This window comes from Pinus tabuliformis, chromosome Q (assembly GCF_031772625.1).
Source record: "Pinus tabuliformis cultivar Carrire ecotype Pingquan chromosome Q, CPIR1, whole genome shotgun sequence".
NCBI classification, from domain to species: domain Eukaryota; kingdom Viridiplantae; phylum Streptophyta; class Pinopsida; order Pinales; family Pinaceae; genus Pinus; species Pinus tabuliformis.
Window position 1 is genome coordinate 1,326,391,936 of NC_142296.1, and position 18,684 is coordinate 1,326,410,619.

The 18,684-nt window shown below is 30.2% G+C and overlaps 1 pseudogene; it reads right to left on the reverse strand.

The window, feature by feature from the left end:
• Positions 1-15,363: 15,363 nt before the first annotated feature.
• Positions 15,364-16,587, reverse strand: LOC149224731 (1-aminocyclopropane-1-carboxylate oxidase pseudogene; annotated as a pseudogene).
• Between the last annotated feature and the right edge of the window lie 2,097 nt (positions 16,588-18,684).

The window sequence follows — 18,684 nt, forward strand, 5'->3', positions numbered from 1 at the left end:
GCCAATTGATTATATGGTTAGGATCATATATGTATTTCTTAAGTATAGAAATGTGAAAGACATTATGCACACAAATATGGTTGGGTAGGGCAAGCTGGTAAGCCACTGGCCCAATTTGAGCCAAAGTTTGGAAAAGACTGTAGAATCGGGGTGCTAACTTAGCACATCCGGTCCATTGCAATGTACTCTTCTTGGTTCGTACTCATACATAAACATGAACTCCCGCCTAAAATTCCTGGAAACCTCTCTTTCAATCAGCAAAATTCTTTTGTTGGTCCCAGGTGGTTTTTAAATTGGAACATACCTTTTTAACCATATCGTCCATTTATTTTAACATGTTCGGTCCTAGAATCAATTTGTCTTCCATGCCACCCCAACTCAAGGGTTTCCTACACTTACGTCTATATAATACTTCAAATGGACTCATCTGTAAAGATGTATGGTAGCCATTATTGTAAGAAAACTCTACCAAATGTAGGTAGTCCTCCCATTAGATTGTTGCTCCTTTACGTAAGTCCACAACATATCTTCTACTACTTTATTTACTCACTTGGTATGTCCACCTGTTTGAGGGTGATAAATAGTGTTGAAGTGTAACTGTATGCCTAAACTTCAAATAAATATTTCTAGAATGTTGCGGTAAATTTCACATCATGGTCATAAATTATCATATTGGGTATTACATGTAATCTAAAAATGTTTTGCATAAATATGTTAGCAATTTGCATGGCCTTGTAGGTTGACTGTACTGGTATGAAATGATCAAATTTGCTCAATTTGTCTACTACCACCATTATTGAGTTGTTCTGCTCTTTTTACTTGTGAATTTCGTTAATAAAATCGATGGAAATGGTTTACCATTTCCATTCTGGAATAGGCAATGGGTGGAGTAATCTCACCCGCTAAATATTGCTACCTCCTTCTTCATAGTGGGCCAAAGAAATTCCTTTCTAAGTGTATTAATTAACCTCTAATACCTGGGATGGCTTGCACACATAATCTTATGATATTCATCAATTTTTTTATATTTTTTTGATTAGGCACATATATTCTCCTTCTATAAATTCGTAAATCTTATAGATTTACCTTATATCCCAGTTTTTGTTCAGGGTTGTTCAAAATTTTAGCTTGTTGCCATAAATATTTATATTTTGCATCCTGCATTGCTTCCTCTCTAATTTTCTCATAAAAAGTAGTTCATGACTCACTAAAAGTGACCTCATATAAACAGTTTACCTTTCGACTTAAGGCATCCATGACTCGGTTCTCCTTTCCTTTCAAGTGCTTGATTTCAAAATAAAATTCACTTAGGAGGTCAACCCAATGAGCCTGCTTAGCATTCAAGGTGGGCTATTTGAAATAGTTAGTTAAAATATGAAGATCAGTCATTAACAGAAATTTCTTACCCATCAAGTAATGTTGCCACATCTTTAAGGCATGAATGACTGTTGTCAACTCTAAGTCATAGGCTGAATATTTTTGCTCGTGCTCCTTAAGCTTCCTAGATTCATAGGAAACAACCTTGCCTTCCTGCATTAATACACCACCTACACCTTCCTTGCTGGCATTTGTACAAACCACATAATCTTTATTTGGATCAGCAATGCTCAAAATGGGTGTGGTGGTAAGTAAATGTTTAAGCTGATCAAAACTTCTTTGACAATCCATGGTCCACCTAAAGGTTTTCCCTTTCTTTTGCAAAGAGGTAATGGGGTATGCCACCCTAGAAAAACCTTCAACAAATCACCTATAGTATCTGGCTAGACCCATGAATGATCTTATATCAGCCACGTCCTTTGGTACCGACCACTCCATGATAGTTTTTATTTTCTCTGGGTCCATAGCAATTCCATCCTTGGTAATGACATGTCCTAAGTACTGGATTTGTTCTTTAAAGAAATCACATTTACTGTACTTAGTGTACAATTGATGTTCAACAATGTAAAATTTGAAATGGGAACTATAAACTTAAAATGGGAACTCTGGCCCAAAAAGCCCGAAAAAACATGAAAAACAGTGCTAAAAATGAAAAGTGTGTACACTAGAACGATGGTTTTTTCTTTGAGGATCAATTTTGTACATGTTTTAAAAATGGCAGTGAAAACGATTTTTTTTGTGGAAAAATTGTGCAAAAAACACCCTGAAAATGAAAGGTATTGATACTGGAATGATGGCTTTTTTCTTAGTGTCAATTTTCAACATTTTTAAAAAATGCCAGTAAAACCGAATTTAAAATTTAAAATTTAAAATTTCAATTTAATATCTTTTTTAAGATTGTTAAGAAAAAATAAAAAAATAAATAAAAATTATTCTAAAAACAAAAAAACAAAAAAATGACTCACACTACCCTATAAAAATATAAATATAATTTTGATTCAAACTAAAAAATTATTATTATTATTATTATAATATAACGCTCATAACATATTTCATGAAAAATACTTAAAAATATTAACATTATGTGTATATTTTTTTAAATTGAATGTCTTAGTTTATATCAATACATCATACCCCTATATATATATATATATATATATATATATATATATATATATATATATATATATATATAAAGTTTGTTGTTCTATGGTTGAAAATCATAATGGGTGACACTAGAATAAATTATACTTTGCTGGAATTTAGAGGAATTAAACTCAAATTAAAATTCCTAAATTTAAAATATATTGGTAGCTGGGTGATTCTAGGAAAATCCCAACGTAAAAGAGAAAAGCTTTGAACTTGTTATGTTGCAATTATTATAACTGTAACCACTCCAAAATGATGCATGTAGATTTATTCGATTCCCTATTAAAGTTTAAAAAGTGTCATGTTATTTGATTCCCTATTAATGTTACTGAAGTTACTATTTTATCATTTTAACTCTTGGATTTTTAAATGAGGAATTAATAAAGTGGATTAACAACTTTGGTATCACTTAAAATATAATTATAATAGTTTGGATATTAAGGGTTTTGTTTTAACCTAAAACATTAGGGATTGACATTAGCTGATTCTAGTTGGAAAATAAGATTTTTTTAAATTAATAGTAAAGTTTGTTGTTCTATGGTTGAAAATCATAATGGGTGACACTAGAATAAATGATACTTTGCCGAAATTTAGAGGAATTAGATTCAAATTAAAATTCCTAAATTTAAAATATATTGGCATCCGGACGATTCCAGGGATCACCCAACATAAACAAGAAAGTCTTTGATCTTTTTATGTTGCAATTATTAGAATTGTAACCACTCCAAAATTATTCAAATTAAAATTCCTAAATTTAAAATATATTGGCAGCCAGGCGATTCTGGGAATCGCCCAATGTAAATGAGAAAATATTTGATCTTGTCATGTTCCAATTATTATAACTATAACCACTCCAAAATGATGCATGTAGAATTATTTGATTCTCTATTAATGTTTAAAAAGTATGTTATTTGATTCCCTGTTAATGTTATTGAAGTTACTATTTTATCATTTTAACTCTTGGATTTTTAAATGAGGAATCAATAAAGTGGATTAACAACTTTGGTATCACTTAAAATATAATGATAATAGTTTGGACATTAAGGGTTTTGATTTAACCTAAAAAAAATAGGGATTGAGATTAGTTGATTCTGGTTGGAAAATAATATTTTTTTGAATTAATAAATAAAGTTTGTTTTTCTATGGTTGAAAATCATAATGGGTGACACTAGAATAAATGATACTTTGCCGAAATTTAGTGGAATTAGATTGAAATTAAAATTCCTAAATTTCAAATATATTGGCAACAGCTTGATTCCAGGAATCGCCCAACGTAAACGAGAAAAGCTTTGATTTTGTTATTTTGCAATTATTATAAATATAACCACTCCAAAATGATGCATGTAGATTTATTTGATTTCCTATTAATGTTAAAAAAAGTATCATGTTATTTGACTCCCTATTAATGTTACTGAAGTTACAATTTTATCATTTTAACTCTTGGATTTTTAAACTAGGAATTAATAAACTGGATTAACAACTTTGGTATCACTTAAAATATAATGATAATAGTTTGGACATTAAGGGTTTTGATTTAGCCTAAAACATTAGGGATTGAAATTAGTTGATTCTGTTTGGAAAATAATATTTTTTTGATTTAATAAATAAGTATTAATAAATAAAGTTTGTTGTTCTATGGTTGAGAATCATAATGGGTGACACTAGAATAAATGATACTTTGCCGGAATTTAGAAGAATTAGAATCAAATTAAAATTCCTAAATTTAAAATATATTGGCAGCAGGGCGATTCGGTGAATCACCCAACGTAAACGAGAAAAGATTTGATCTTGTGTGTTGCAATTATTATAACTGTAACCACTCCAAAATGATGCATGTAAATTTATTTGATTCCCTATTAATGTTAAAATAGTATCATCTTTTTTGATTCCCTGTTACTGAAGTTACTATTTTATCATTTTAACTCTTGGATTTTTAAATGAGGAATTAATAAAGTGGATTAACAACTTTGGTATCACTTAAACTATAATGATAATAGTTTGGACATTAAGGGTTTTGATTTAACATAAAACGTTAGGGATTGAGATTAGTTGATTCTGGTTGGAAAATAATATTTTTTGAGTTAATAAATAAGTATTAATAAATAAATATTGTTGTTCTATGGTTGAAAATCATAATGGGTGACACTATAATAAATGATACTTTGCCGAAATTTAGAGGAATTAGATTCAAATTTAAATTCCTAAATTTAAAATATATTGGCGGCCGGGGGATTCCAGGAATCGGCGAGAAAATATTTGATCTTGTTATATTGCAATTATTATAACTTTAACCACTCCAAAATGATGCATGTAGATTTATTTGATTCCCTATTAATGTTAAAAAAGTATCATGTTATTTGATTCCTGGTTAATGTTACTGAAGTTACTATTTTATCATTTTAACTCTTGGAATTTTAAATGAAGAATTACTAAAGTGAATTAACAACTTTGGTATCACTTAAAATATAATAATAATAGTTTGGACATTAAGGGTTTCGATTTAACCTAAAACATTAGGGATTGAGATTAGCTGATTTTGGTTGGAAAATAATATGTTTTTTGAATTAATAAATAAAACTTGGTGTTCTATGTTTGAAAATCATAATGGGTGAAAATAGAATAAATGATACTTTTTCGGAATTTAGAGGGATTAGATTCAAATTAAAATTCCTAAATTTAAAATATATTGGAAGTTGGGTGATTCTGGGAATCACCCAACATAAACGAGAAAATATTTGATTTCGTTATGTTGCAATTATTATAACTGTAACCACTCCAAAATGATGCATGTAGATTCATTTGATTCCATACTAATGTTAAAAAATTACCATGTTATTTGATTCCCTATTAATGTTATTGAAGTTACTATTTTATCATGTTAACTCCTGGATTTTTAAATGAGGAATTAATAAAGTGGATTAACAACTTTGGTATCACTTAAAATATAATGATAATAGTTTGGAGATTAAGGGTTTTGATTTAACCTAAAACATTAGGGATTGAGATTAGTTGATTTTGTTTGGAAGATAATATTTTTTGAATTAAGAAATAAGTATTAATAATTAAAGTTTGTTGTTCTATGGTTCAAAACCATAATGGGTGACACTAGAATAAATGATACTTTGCCGAAATTTAGAGGAATTATATTCAAATTAAAATTTCCTAAATTTAAAATATATTGGCAGCCAGGCGATTCTGGGAATCGCCCAACGTAAACGAGAAAAACTTTGATCTTGTTATGTTGCAATTATTATAACTGTAACCACTCCAAAATGATGCATGTAGATTTATTTGATTCCCTATTAATGTTAAAAAAGTATCATGTTATTTGTTTCCATGCTAATGTTACTGAAGTTACTATTTTATCATTTTAACTCTTGGATTTTAAATGAGGAATTAATAAAGTGGATTAATAACTTTGGTATCACTTAAAATATAATGATAATAATTTGAACATTAAGGGTTTTGATTTAACCTAAAACATTAGGGCTCGAAATTAGTTGATTCTGGTTGGAAAATAATATTTTTTTGAATTAATAAACAAGTATTAATAAATAAAGTTTGTTGTTCTATGGTTGAAAACCATAATGGGTGACACTAAAATAAATGATACTTTGCTAGAATTTAGAGGAATTAGATTCAAATTAAAATGCTTAAATTTAAAATATATTGGCAGCCGGGCGATTCTAGGAATTGCCCAAATTAAACAAGAAACACTTTGATCTTGTTATGTTGCAATTATTATAACCATAACCACTCCAAAATGATGCATGTAGATTTCTCTGATTCCCTATTAATGTTAAAAAGTATCATGTTATTTGATTCCCTATTAATGTTACTGAACTTACTATTTTAACATTTTAACTCTTGGATTTTTAAATGAGGAATTAATAAAGTGGATTAAAAATTTTGGTATCACTTAAAATATAATGTTAATAATTTGAACATTAAGGGTTTTGATTTAACCTAAAACATTAGGGATCGATATTAGTTGATTCTGGTTGGAAAGTAATATTTTTTTTGAATTAATAAATAAGTATTAATAAATAAAGTTTGTTGTTCTATGGTGGAAAATCATAATGGGTGACATTAAAATAAATGATACTTTGTCAGAATTTAGAGGAATTAGATTCAAATTAAAATTCCTAAATTTAAAATATATTGGTAGTTGGGCGATTCTGGGAATCGCCCAACGTAAACGAGAAAATATTTGATCTTGTTATGTTGCAATTATTATACTGCAGTTACAATTTTATCATTTTAACTGCTGGATTTTTAAATAAGGAATTAATAAAGTGGGTTAACAACTTTGGTTTAACCTAAAACATTAGGGATTGAGATTAGTTGATTCTCGTTGGAAAATAATATATTTCTGAATTAATAAATCAAGTTTGTTGTTCTGTGGTTGAAAATCATAATGGATGACACTAGAATAAATGATATTTTGAGGAATTAGATTCAAATTAAAATTCCTAAATTTAAAATATATTGGGAGCCGGGCGATGCTTGGAATCGCCCAAGGTAAACGAGAAAATATTTGATCTTGTTATATTGCAATTATTATAACTATGACCACTCCAAAATGATGCATGTAGATTTATTCGATTCCCTATTAATGTTAAAAAAATATCATGTTATTTGATTCCCTATTAATGTTAGGGAAGTTACTATTTTATCATTTTAACTCTTAGATTTTTAAATGAGGAATTAATAAAGTGGATTAACAACTTTGGTATCACTTAAAATATAATGATAATAGTTTGGACATTAAGGGTTTTGATTTAACCTAAAACATTAGGGGTTGAGATTAGTTGATTCTGGTTGGAAAATAATATTTTTTTGAATTAATAAATAAGGGTTGTTGTTCTATGGTTCAAAATCATAATGGGTGACACTAGAATAAATTATACTTTGCCAGAATTTAGAGGAATTAGATTCAAATTAAAATTCCTAAATTTAAAATATATTGGCAGTCGAGCGATTCCGGGAATCACCCAACGTAAACGAGAAAAGCTTTGATCTTGTTATGTTGCAATTATTATAACTATAACCACTCCAAAATGATGCATGTAGATTTATTTGATTCCCTATTAATGTTAAAAAAGTATCATGTTATTTGATTCCCTATTAATGTTACTGAAGTTACTATTTTATCATTTTAACTCTTGGATTTTTAAATGAGGAATTAATAAAGTGGATTAACAACTTTGGTATCACTTAAAATATAATGATAATAGTTTGGACATTAAGGGTTTTGATTTAACCTAAAACATTAGGGATTGAGATTAGTTGATTTTGGTTGGAAAATAATATTTTTTTGAATTAATGAGTAAGTGTTAATAAATAAGTTTTGTTGTTCTATGGTTGAAAATCATAATGGTGACACTAGAATAAATGATACTTTGCCAGAATTTAGAGGAATTAGATTCAAATTAAAATTCCTAAATTTAAAATATATTGGTAGCCGAGCAATTCCGGGAATCGCCCAATGTAAACGAGAAAAGCTTTGATCTTGTTATGTTGCAATTATTATAACTGTAACCACTCCAAAATGATGCATGTAGATTTATTTGATTCCCTATTAATGTTAAAAAAGTATCATGTTATTTGATTCCCTGTTAATGTTACTGAAGTTACTATTTTATCATTTTAACTCTTGGATTTTTAAATGAGGAATTAATAAAGTGGATTAACAACTTTGATATCACTTAAACTATAATGATAATAGTTTGGACATGAAGGGTTTTGATTTAACCTAAAACATTAGGGATTGAGATTAGTTGATTCTGGTTGGAAAATAATATTTTTTGAATTAATAAATAAGTGTTAATAAATAAAGTTTGTTGTTCTGTGGTTGAAAATCATAATGGGTGACACTAGAATAAATTTAAAATCAAAGCATAAGTCTTTTAAAAAAAATGACATGTTGCAGAATCATCACTTTTTTAAATCAATATGCAAATCACTAACATTTTAAAACGTAATGTACATAAAAAAAATTAAAGTGTCAAAAACTATGCTTTAAAAAAAATATGTGTGTTCTAGATCGCCCCTTTTCAAAATCGGGTCCCGCTTTCACTATCTCTACGAAACAGGTAAAAGTATCAGTTTGCATTTCAAAGTTTACATTGTTGTTCTCTTAAAACTTGCAGAACAATTCGGAGATGCTCCTTATGTTCTTCTATGTTCCGAGAATAAATTAATATGTCATCGATAGAAATTAACACAAATTTATCCAAATACTGATGAAATATATTGTTCATGAGGACATGAAGGTTGCAGGAGCATTAGTCAGCCCAAAGGGCAACACAACCAACCCATAATTTACATAATGAGTTCTAAAAGCATTTTTTGCTATATCCTCTTCCTTTATCCTAATCTAATGGTAACCTGAACGGAGGTTGATCTTTCAAAACACAGTCACTCCCTCACTTGGTTAAGTAACTCATCTGTACAAGGTAGGGTGTTATTTATTTTTGATATTCAGTTTATTTAATTGAAAGTAATCCATGCACATCCGCAAGGTACCATCCTTCTTCTTAACAAAAAGCATCGGAGCTCCCCAAGGTGATACGCTTGGACATATACTTTTTTTATTGAGTCCCTCTTATAGCTACATTTTTAATTTTGTTGCCTCCGGTATGCTCATTCGGTACCGGGCTCGGGAGACCAGGGCAGCTCCCGGAATCAACTCAATGGTGAAATCTATGTCTCTTTTTGGGGGAGTCCCAAAATTTCTTCAGGAAATACATATGGAAATTTTTTCACCACCGATATATTTTCTAAAGAAACAAATTTATCCTTTGAATTAGTATATCCTACTTGTATTGCATAAATCTAGCAGCCTTTTCTGATACATTTTTCTAATTGGGAGGCTGTCACTGGTCTTAATTTCAGAGGTCTTAGTATGCCTTGAATTTCCTGCCTCTTTCCCTCCTCATCCATGTAGTTAATAGTTTTGGTTTTACAGTTAATGAGGGACCAATGTTTTTCCAACCAGTCCATACCTATAAGGATATTGTATGATCCCAGAGGTAACACGTTCAAGTTTTCCATGATAGACTAACCTGCTAACTTGAGGGGGCAACTGCTGACCTTGGCCAACACCCTTCTTTTTTCTCCTGTGGCTAGTTGTACTAACCAAGGATTTTTAAATTTAACATCTTGCAAACAACATTGTTCTACTATATTGGGGCTAATATAACTCAAAGTAGCTCCCGGATCAATTAAAATAGATATAGTTCAGTCAAAGACTTTACCTTCAAATTCTATCATGGTTGGTTGGTATTCTCCCTGATGGTCTTCAAGAGCAGCATTAATTTTAGGTATACTCCTTGCCACTTCTCCCACAGTAGATGCTTCTTGAATCTGTGAAATCTGATCAGTTCCCTTGCAGTGTGGACAATTTTTGACATAATGTGGCCCTCCACATCCCCAACACTGTACAGGAGGTCTAGCTGTTAATTCCACTTCAGTTCTACCTGACTACTCATTCGTTTTAGTCTCCCTTGGGAGCTTGAATCTGGGCTGATTTCTGTTCATATTCCTGCTTGTTTGACCTTTATAGGGTCCTTTGTTGACTATGGCCTTATTTCCCTTGTGATTGGAGGTAAATTTAATCCCCTTTTTGTTAGCCCATCTCTTTCCCACATCTCCCTTTTGTTTGTTTTGCTGATAGCATATTCAAGCTTTCCGTATAACTTTGTCCATGGTTTTCGAGTTATCAAACTCGAGGTACTCTTTCATGAACAATGACAAACTGCTGATAAACCACTACACTTTTGCCTTTTCTTCTTGTATGTAAGGAACATACCAAAGCAAAGACGTGAATTTTTCTATGAACTCATCCATAGACAATTGACCCAATCGAAGATCATGAAACTCCTTTTCCTTTTTGTCATAAAATATTTCAGTTAAATATTTTTCTTTAAAATACCTTTGAAATTTTTCCCAGGTTATGCTTTGCTCATTTACTCCACGTACCATTTTTACTTCTTCCCACCACAGGGTGGCTTTCCCTTGCAGCTGAAAAATGGCCAAACGAGCCTTTAAATTATGGTCGTATTCATATAGCTGAAAATACTTGTTCATATTGATGAGCCAGGCTTCAACTGCCTCTTCTTGTTCACCATCAAAGAGGGGAGGTTTTATTTTTCAAAATTCCCCTTGAAGTTCTATTTTCTGTCTTTTTGTGTCTTGTGTCCTAATACATTATCGAATTCTTCTTCATGATTCTCTTCGCCACCTTCCATTTCCACGTTCTCAGTTCGAAATTCTTGTTCTCCAGTCATATTTCCATGCTCGGGACTGGGGATTAGTGGTCGATGATTCTGTCTATCAGACAAACTCTTCATAATCTTCTCCTGCTCCTGCATCAACCTTTTGTTATCTGCTCGTAACCAGGCCATCTCATCCTTCAGTTCTTGTACAGTTTCCATGATTGCAGTATTGGTATTGCACGGCTCTTCCCCCAACTGTACCCATACTTCAGGGTTGGTTTCTTGAAAGGATGTTGGCCTTGTTCCTATCACAGGTCTGTGTGGTGTAATTACAGTCCTCCTCATACTGACTGCTTTCCCTTCTTTCTCTATGCACATCACAAATGTTGTTATTCACTTATATTCCAGAGGTCTTAGTTTTGCAACCTGAGCACTCTGATACCACATGTCACATACCCATGTAAGCAAAATATATATGATAAATAAAAAAAATATTGGAAATAAACAATACACGTATATGTATTAATAGTGTTGACATAATTTGACAATGTTCTGTACATTAGTTTTAAAACTCCTGCTTTATCTATGTGTAACTTTTGGTTAATTCAATGAATCAGATTAATGATTTAATACAACTATCTCGCCTTATGATGCTAGTCTGAGGGACGATGGCCGCTTTTGTTAAAGCCCCACGGAGTTTACTTTTCCGGTGACAGATTATCTCTGCATTCAATTTTCTAGGTGACGTGACTGTCCAGGCTTAGTGGTGGAATGAACCTGGAATCCTCCATTGCTCTACAGCTGGCCCTCCTAGCCTCAATACTCTTTCTTCATCTATGGTTGCTATTACTTCTTACCATTGGATGGAGGAGGTTGGTTGCATTTCATGATGCCTCTGTTGTATTCAATCTCCTCAGCATACACTGCTCCGGGTTATTGCTTCTCCTTCGCAGGTGAGAATGGTTACATTGCTATGTCTTTCTCCTCCGACATGGTTGTTATGTGTATAGTTAGCTGGTTTACCTCTCAAGTTGATGTTTTTGTTTATTGTTGGGCCTGCCCTCTGCATGTTTGTAGATATCTACTCGATGCACAACCACGTGGAGACAACCTTAGACCCAATTTTCATCTCACGTAAGGGTTTCTCCTTAGGCATAGGGTTTAAGTTTTTATTTCAGTTTATATTTCTTATTTAATAGTTGATGATAATTTTATGGTCCTTTGATCTTGCAAGGTTGAAAGTGTTGGTCGCGAAGAGGGTAAAGGCTGGATTTCAGATTTCAAAAGTGGCTTACACATCTAGAAGGAAACTATCAAGTCTCTCTACCAGGTATTGTACTTTACCCGAAGGCATTTCATCTATTTTGGTAGCTTCTGTAGGGTTGCATGATAGCCATAACTTATTTCAGGCGATTCTTGTCTCTGGATCATTTTTAATGTAATTATTCTGGGTTTTTATTACAAACTGGGTTTTACCCTAAAACCCTCATTGGCTTAGCTTGACCTATGCTGGTTACTGGATAGGTGGCAGGTCCTTATAGTCCGAGTCCAAATTTTGTTTGATTTCTCGTCCTACCACCGGACTATGGTTAAATGGAGACAGGTTTTTTCAGTCTCAAATTTTAATATATGAATTATTTATTGTCTTAGACATGTCGTTCTCATCTTGTTCAGATTATTTACTTTTGATTCAAACTTGTTCTAGGTTTTCTTATCCTCTGCGTAATGATATGGTTAAGGATGTTTGCACCCTAATTGTTTTCATGGGTATTGTTCTCAGAACTCGTTTGTCTTCTGTGTAATAGTTTGTTTACGAAATCTCAAAGGTCAGCTGCTAGTTAATGAATGAGTGTGGCAAGTTCTTTATCAGTAGAATAGCAACAAATTATTACCTATTTTTAATGGAAAATAACCCTTTATCGATTGTTTCCTGTATATTAGAATGGCTGTCATTTTTTAAGTCTTCTTTGGTTGGAAACTGTATATAAATTCTATATTATTTGTTGGAATTCGTTTAAAGTTATTTCATAATATATTTCGTTATGCCAACAACATCTCTCAATATTTTGGGTTTGGCATTTGTAACAAAACCCTGTTTCAGTTGTAATATTTTACATCTCTAGATATTCTGGATTTGACATTTGTAACAAAACCCTGTTGTAATATGTTTACTGCGGTAAAGATAATTGAGGGAATCATGGAAGGAATTCGAGGGTTAATGTGACTTTATTTAGTATATACTGTTGTTTATTGTTTCTTAGATGACTACCATGATTTTAATTATGACAGTTACATATTTCCTCTCTTGAACATATAGTAAGTAAATTGTTTTGTTATCAACTATATGATTTCCTTTACTGCACAGAATAACATGGGTTTTGTTTTGTTATTAATTCTATGCTTTCTTTTACTGCACAGAATAACATGAGTTTTCTCACATCTTTCTAAAGTAAATTGTTCCATTTTTTAAGACACCTGCAAATGAAAAATTATTGTACCTATACAATATAAGAGTTTCTTATATGAATTATTGCTAAATTCTAGACAGGGTCTGCTACGAGACATTGGATTTTGTTGCTCTTTTCCTCCCAATCATGAGACTGCCTTAATGAGTTGTCTCCCCTCGAGTTGTTCCTCGCACACAGGAATTGTCTTTCTGAGACTTATAATCTCTCTTAGAAGAGCTATCTGCTCTGGAGAACTCCCTGACCCTTCAACACAGAGTTCCTTTTTTTTAATCTTCTCTCTTTTACTTGATCTTAAATACCCCTATTCTCTTGATATTTCTTGAATAAATCTTCAATAAAATAGTTAGGGATAGGTAACTCTCAATCCTAACTACTTAACATGTGAAAACAATATTTACATATAATTGTTATTCCATTTCTGCATAACTTAATTCAATAAATAGTTTTATAACTTAAAAATAATAATGATATTATGTTTATATTCATAAATAAGATAAAGATTATCAAAGTACTGTTGAAATTGAATTAAATTAAATAATTTAATTATCATAAATATTTCAAAAAATAAATCAATTTTTTTCATTTTTCTTTTAATTTAAAAACTATTATATTTATAAGATTAAAATTTAATTATTAATTTACATTATTTATAAATAATTTTAATTATTAAAATTTCTGTTATGCATTTTCAATAATTATAATTTCAATAGTAATAAATATTATAAATAATCATTTACCTTATTAAATGAAATAATAATTTTAATCTTAAATTATTAAACCATGTAACTAAAGTTTAGTATCATTGCAAACCAATACCATCTATCACTTTGATAAGCAAAAATCACTTCAATAAGGAGGTTGTGATTGATCCTTTTATGTTATTTTACTTTTATAAATTAATAACGAATTCTATATATCTCTTTGGATGGAGCATGGATAAATTTTGGTGGTATCATGGGAAAAAAATCGTTGAATCTTAAAATTATATGTGCTCATGACAACTCTACGTTAAACAAGATAAATCTTGCACATTTACACATGATAGATTTATATATTAAACATGATAGATTTATATTTGTTTAATAGATCATTTATTTATGATGATATTTTGTAATGGGAGGTTATATACATATAATTTACGAGGACAATTGTGTTTTAGAAATGTTTTTTTGTTATTTTTTATTTTTTAAATATTTTTTAATTTTGATAAATTAAAAATTCATAAAATTATGTAATCGTGTATACCAGTCAACTAAATATTAAAAATTCAACTTTTAAAAATAAAAAAAATAATTTTAAATTTCATACAATAAAAACTTAATATTTAATTTTCCAAAAACTTTAATAATTTTCAAAAAATTACAAAATAATTAAGAAGAAACAAAGTGATTAAAATTTACAAATTAATTAAGAGCAAACAAATTGATTACGATAGGAGTTGTCTATAATGCGACTTTTTGGAGATTCCGGTGACAGAATCCGGCGGATGAAATTGAGGTTAAATCTTGATTTGTTGCAGTTAAAATGGTTTTTTAACTGCATATTTGGATTCAGCACCCTCGAAAACCCCTGGGACGCTTTCATTGTGCAGAAACTAGCTATCAAACTTGCGATTCCAATAAATTCCTGTTGACCGGAAAAACCCGCCAAAAAGACTTTCAAAAAATCGCGTTATAGACAACTCCATTACGATATAACTGCGTTACACAAATAGATTACCAAAAGGTTCAATTTAATGCGGAATCACGAGGTTGGTGAAGTTAAAAGAGAATATGACATCCAAGTTTAACGCTTAGAAATCGATGCACAGTTGCATCTCAATAAAGGATTCAAATTAACGCTTCATAAGTGCATAAAAGAGATATGTCATCAAAGTCCTTCGATATGAATATAGTCTGCGCGGATAAGGCATTTACTGGGATTAAAGATTCCAGAATAGTATTAAGCATTTAGAAAATATCCAACATGCTGTATTCTAATTCTATTTCATAAATAGATCCTAGATATTGCGATGGAGCTCCATAACAAAATACACAGGGAAGAGCAGTATTTCCTATATACATTAATATAATTCTAATTCTTTATTTGAGCACAGATTAATAACCAGAACCAGGGAAAATGAAGCATTGCTGGGAGCTAGTAAGGTTACTTCAGGGAATAGAGGGCTCTCTCTCTAGAAACTTCTGCCCACCGTAGACTTTCATATAATCTTTTGAGACGAACTTTGGATAACTATAGTCACTTTCGGCATTAACATAATTAATGTCATTTTCATTGCTATTCTGCTGTACCACCTTCGTGATGACCTGTGGAGCTGGAAACACCTCTGGATTGGTCGATGGTTTATGAAACGCTGCGACCGACATTCGATTTGTGTCATTTTTAGAAAGCACGCGGTGCCACATGCTCTTGCATTTCCCATTGGCCATCACTTGAATGGTATGCACGCGCAAACCCCCCACATAATTAGTAATTAGATAAGTGATATATACACAGTAAAAGCATTTGATATTTGATTATATAATTTTATATACCCCTAGCTGATCGCCAATGTCGATAACAATTGCGTGTGGAATGGGTTCGACGTCGAACCAAGTGCCGTCCTTCACAACTTGAAGGCCACCGACTTTAACATGTTGCAGAAGCAGAATGACCCCGCCAGCGTCCAAGTGCGAGCGGCGGAAATCGACATGGTCTGGCCTTGGACATGACGGGTAGTGAGCCTTTTTTATGACCAAGAAAGGGGCATTGCCATTGCTAGTAGAACCCGCTGGGCCTTCCTTCAGATATCCTTTATACAGCCGCAGATTTTCGGACAATATATCTTATATTCTTTCCGCCAATTGCTTCACCTCAGTAAATTCTTTCATCTTCTCTCTACAATATCCAACACATCACTAATTAGCACATTTTCTTCAAAACCTTCTTTATTCATCCAACATTATATATAAAGCACATGATTATCATCTTCTATAAGAAATATCCACACGAAAAAAATTCCCCCTTTTTTTTTTTTAACCTTAGAGTTGTGTTGCCATTATATATTGTGACAACGAAAACCAAATTTATCCACAGAGGCACAATTTTCCCATATTGACCTAGAGGATAGAAATCTAAAGATTGATGTAGCTTTGAACCTCAACAACATTTAACACATCATGTCATCTACATTTCTAGAATGCAATAAGGATTTAGATACCATGTTTTACGAGTATGGTTGAACATACAATGTCTTTTTAAATTCATAGTCTGTAATTTAAAATACAACATGAGTTAGGCCTGTGTTGGACACCATTATTTTTAAGTTGATGACATTTTTTAAAATATTTTTACGTTCATGACACTTTTGAAGATATTTTTTCATACCCACACATGCTTAGAACCAATCAATCTTTTAGGTGTAGAGGAAGCACAATTATAAAGAATTTTCCCCAAATTTTAATCACAATTATTATTGATAGTATTGTATTTATTAAATATATTATGAAATAGGGTTAAAGGGTTTTTGGAATATATATATATATATATATATATATATATAATTTGTGAATTTTTAATTTAAATTATATTCTTATTAATAAAAAATAAAATAGGAAAAAGTTATTTTACATGATTATGTTTATGAGTAATTTAAATAATTATTACATAAAAATATATTGAATTTTAAGGAAAAATAGAGATAGAAATTTATTATAAAAATATAAGAAATAAAATTAATAATAAAAGCTTTGAACATGATATAAGAATTAAACATAAAAATAAAATTAAAAACTTTAACCATGATTTAAGAATAAAATATAAATAAATAAAAGTAATTAAAAATATAAATGATAAATAATCACAATACAAAAATTTAGAATAAAAAAATAAATTAAAAAATTTATCATAATCTAAAAATAAAAATAAAATAAAAAAATTTAAATTACCATAATTTAAGAATAAAAATAAAATAAAACAATTTTGATCGTATTTGTGAAATCAAACTTCTATGTCATAATTGAAAATAAATTGTTCCATAATAATCACATATGAGTTTAACATCACTACAAATATGGAGGAATAGATCTAATAAGGAAAATAAATAATGTAGATATGCGAGAGATTCCAAAATTCAATCTAAAAAGTGAAATATAAATATATATATATATATATATATATATATAAAGTTAGTAATAAGAAAAATTACCAAAAAGACTAAAAAATAAACTCAAAAAGTTAATCAAAGCTTTAAGGATTTATGATGAAAGTCACTTTGAAGAAGAAAAATCTCATCTCTTAAATAAACACCTAGGTCTCAAGGCTAGCCAAAAAGCTAGCTTGGTTAATTGTCTACATCTTCCTTTCTAATAAGATTGCTCATATCCTTAAGAATAATAAATTTTATTCCACCTTTAAGCCTCTTAACACCGTCTGTAACTCCTTGAGATCAGTAAAAGAGCATGTGTACCCTAAGGATTCTAAGGCTATTTACTTAACCCCATTCTAAGGGTATCTACTTAATCCCTTGTTCTTGTCGAATGCCCTACAAGGGGGAACGCAAACATGAAGCATAATCAAACATGAAGCATGATCAACCAAAGGATTCATGATAAGGCGCAGACATGAAGCATAATCGATCTTGGCCTTAGCGGAACATGTGGAAAAGATTTTTCATCAAAGATTTTTCATCACATTTGTATTGAAGAATCCCATGTCATTGCAAAGATTGAGTGCTTCCACATTAGGAAGTTAAGCAAAGCTATAGAAATTGAGAAACATGCTAGAAACATCAACAAGGATGAGGGATGGAAGATAATTAGTGCTTCCACGTTAGGAAGTTAAGCAAAGCTATAGAAATTGAGAAACATGCTAGAAATATCAACAAGGATGAGGGATGGAAGATAATCAATAGTCGTCTTTTTCTTTTCTTTTGTTAAATTTTTTATTTTTTTTATTCATCTTATAAATAACTTTCTCTTATTCTTTTATTTTATTATCAAATTTTGTTTTTTTAATATATATATAATTTTTCTTTTATTTTTCATTTTTACCATTAATGTGTATTGGAATGATGATTTTTGTTTATTTATTTATTTATTCATTTTCATTTTTATTTATATATATTTTTAATGATTTTTTAATAAGGTATTGATTTTTTTATTAATTATTTTATTTTATTTTTCAGTTTTTTTTTGGGTCATTTGTCTTTTTACTAGTTATTTTTTAGTTTATTAGATTTCTTATATTTAATTATATATATATATATATATATATATATATATATATATATATATATATATATATATATATATATATTTAACTTCTAGATCAAATTTTGACCGTTTAGATTGACTTTTTAACATTTAATTTTAAAATCACTAGGGCATCTCTATACTATTTATTTTCCTTATTACATCTATTCCTCCATATTTATGGTGATAATGAATTCTAGTAATGAAAGAACTTTTTAGATCATTTCTAACATTTAATTT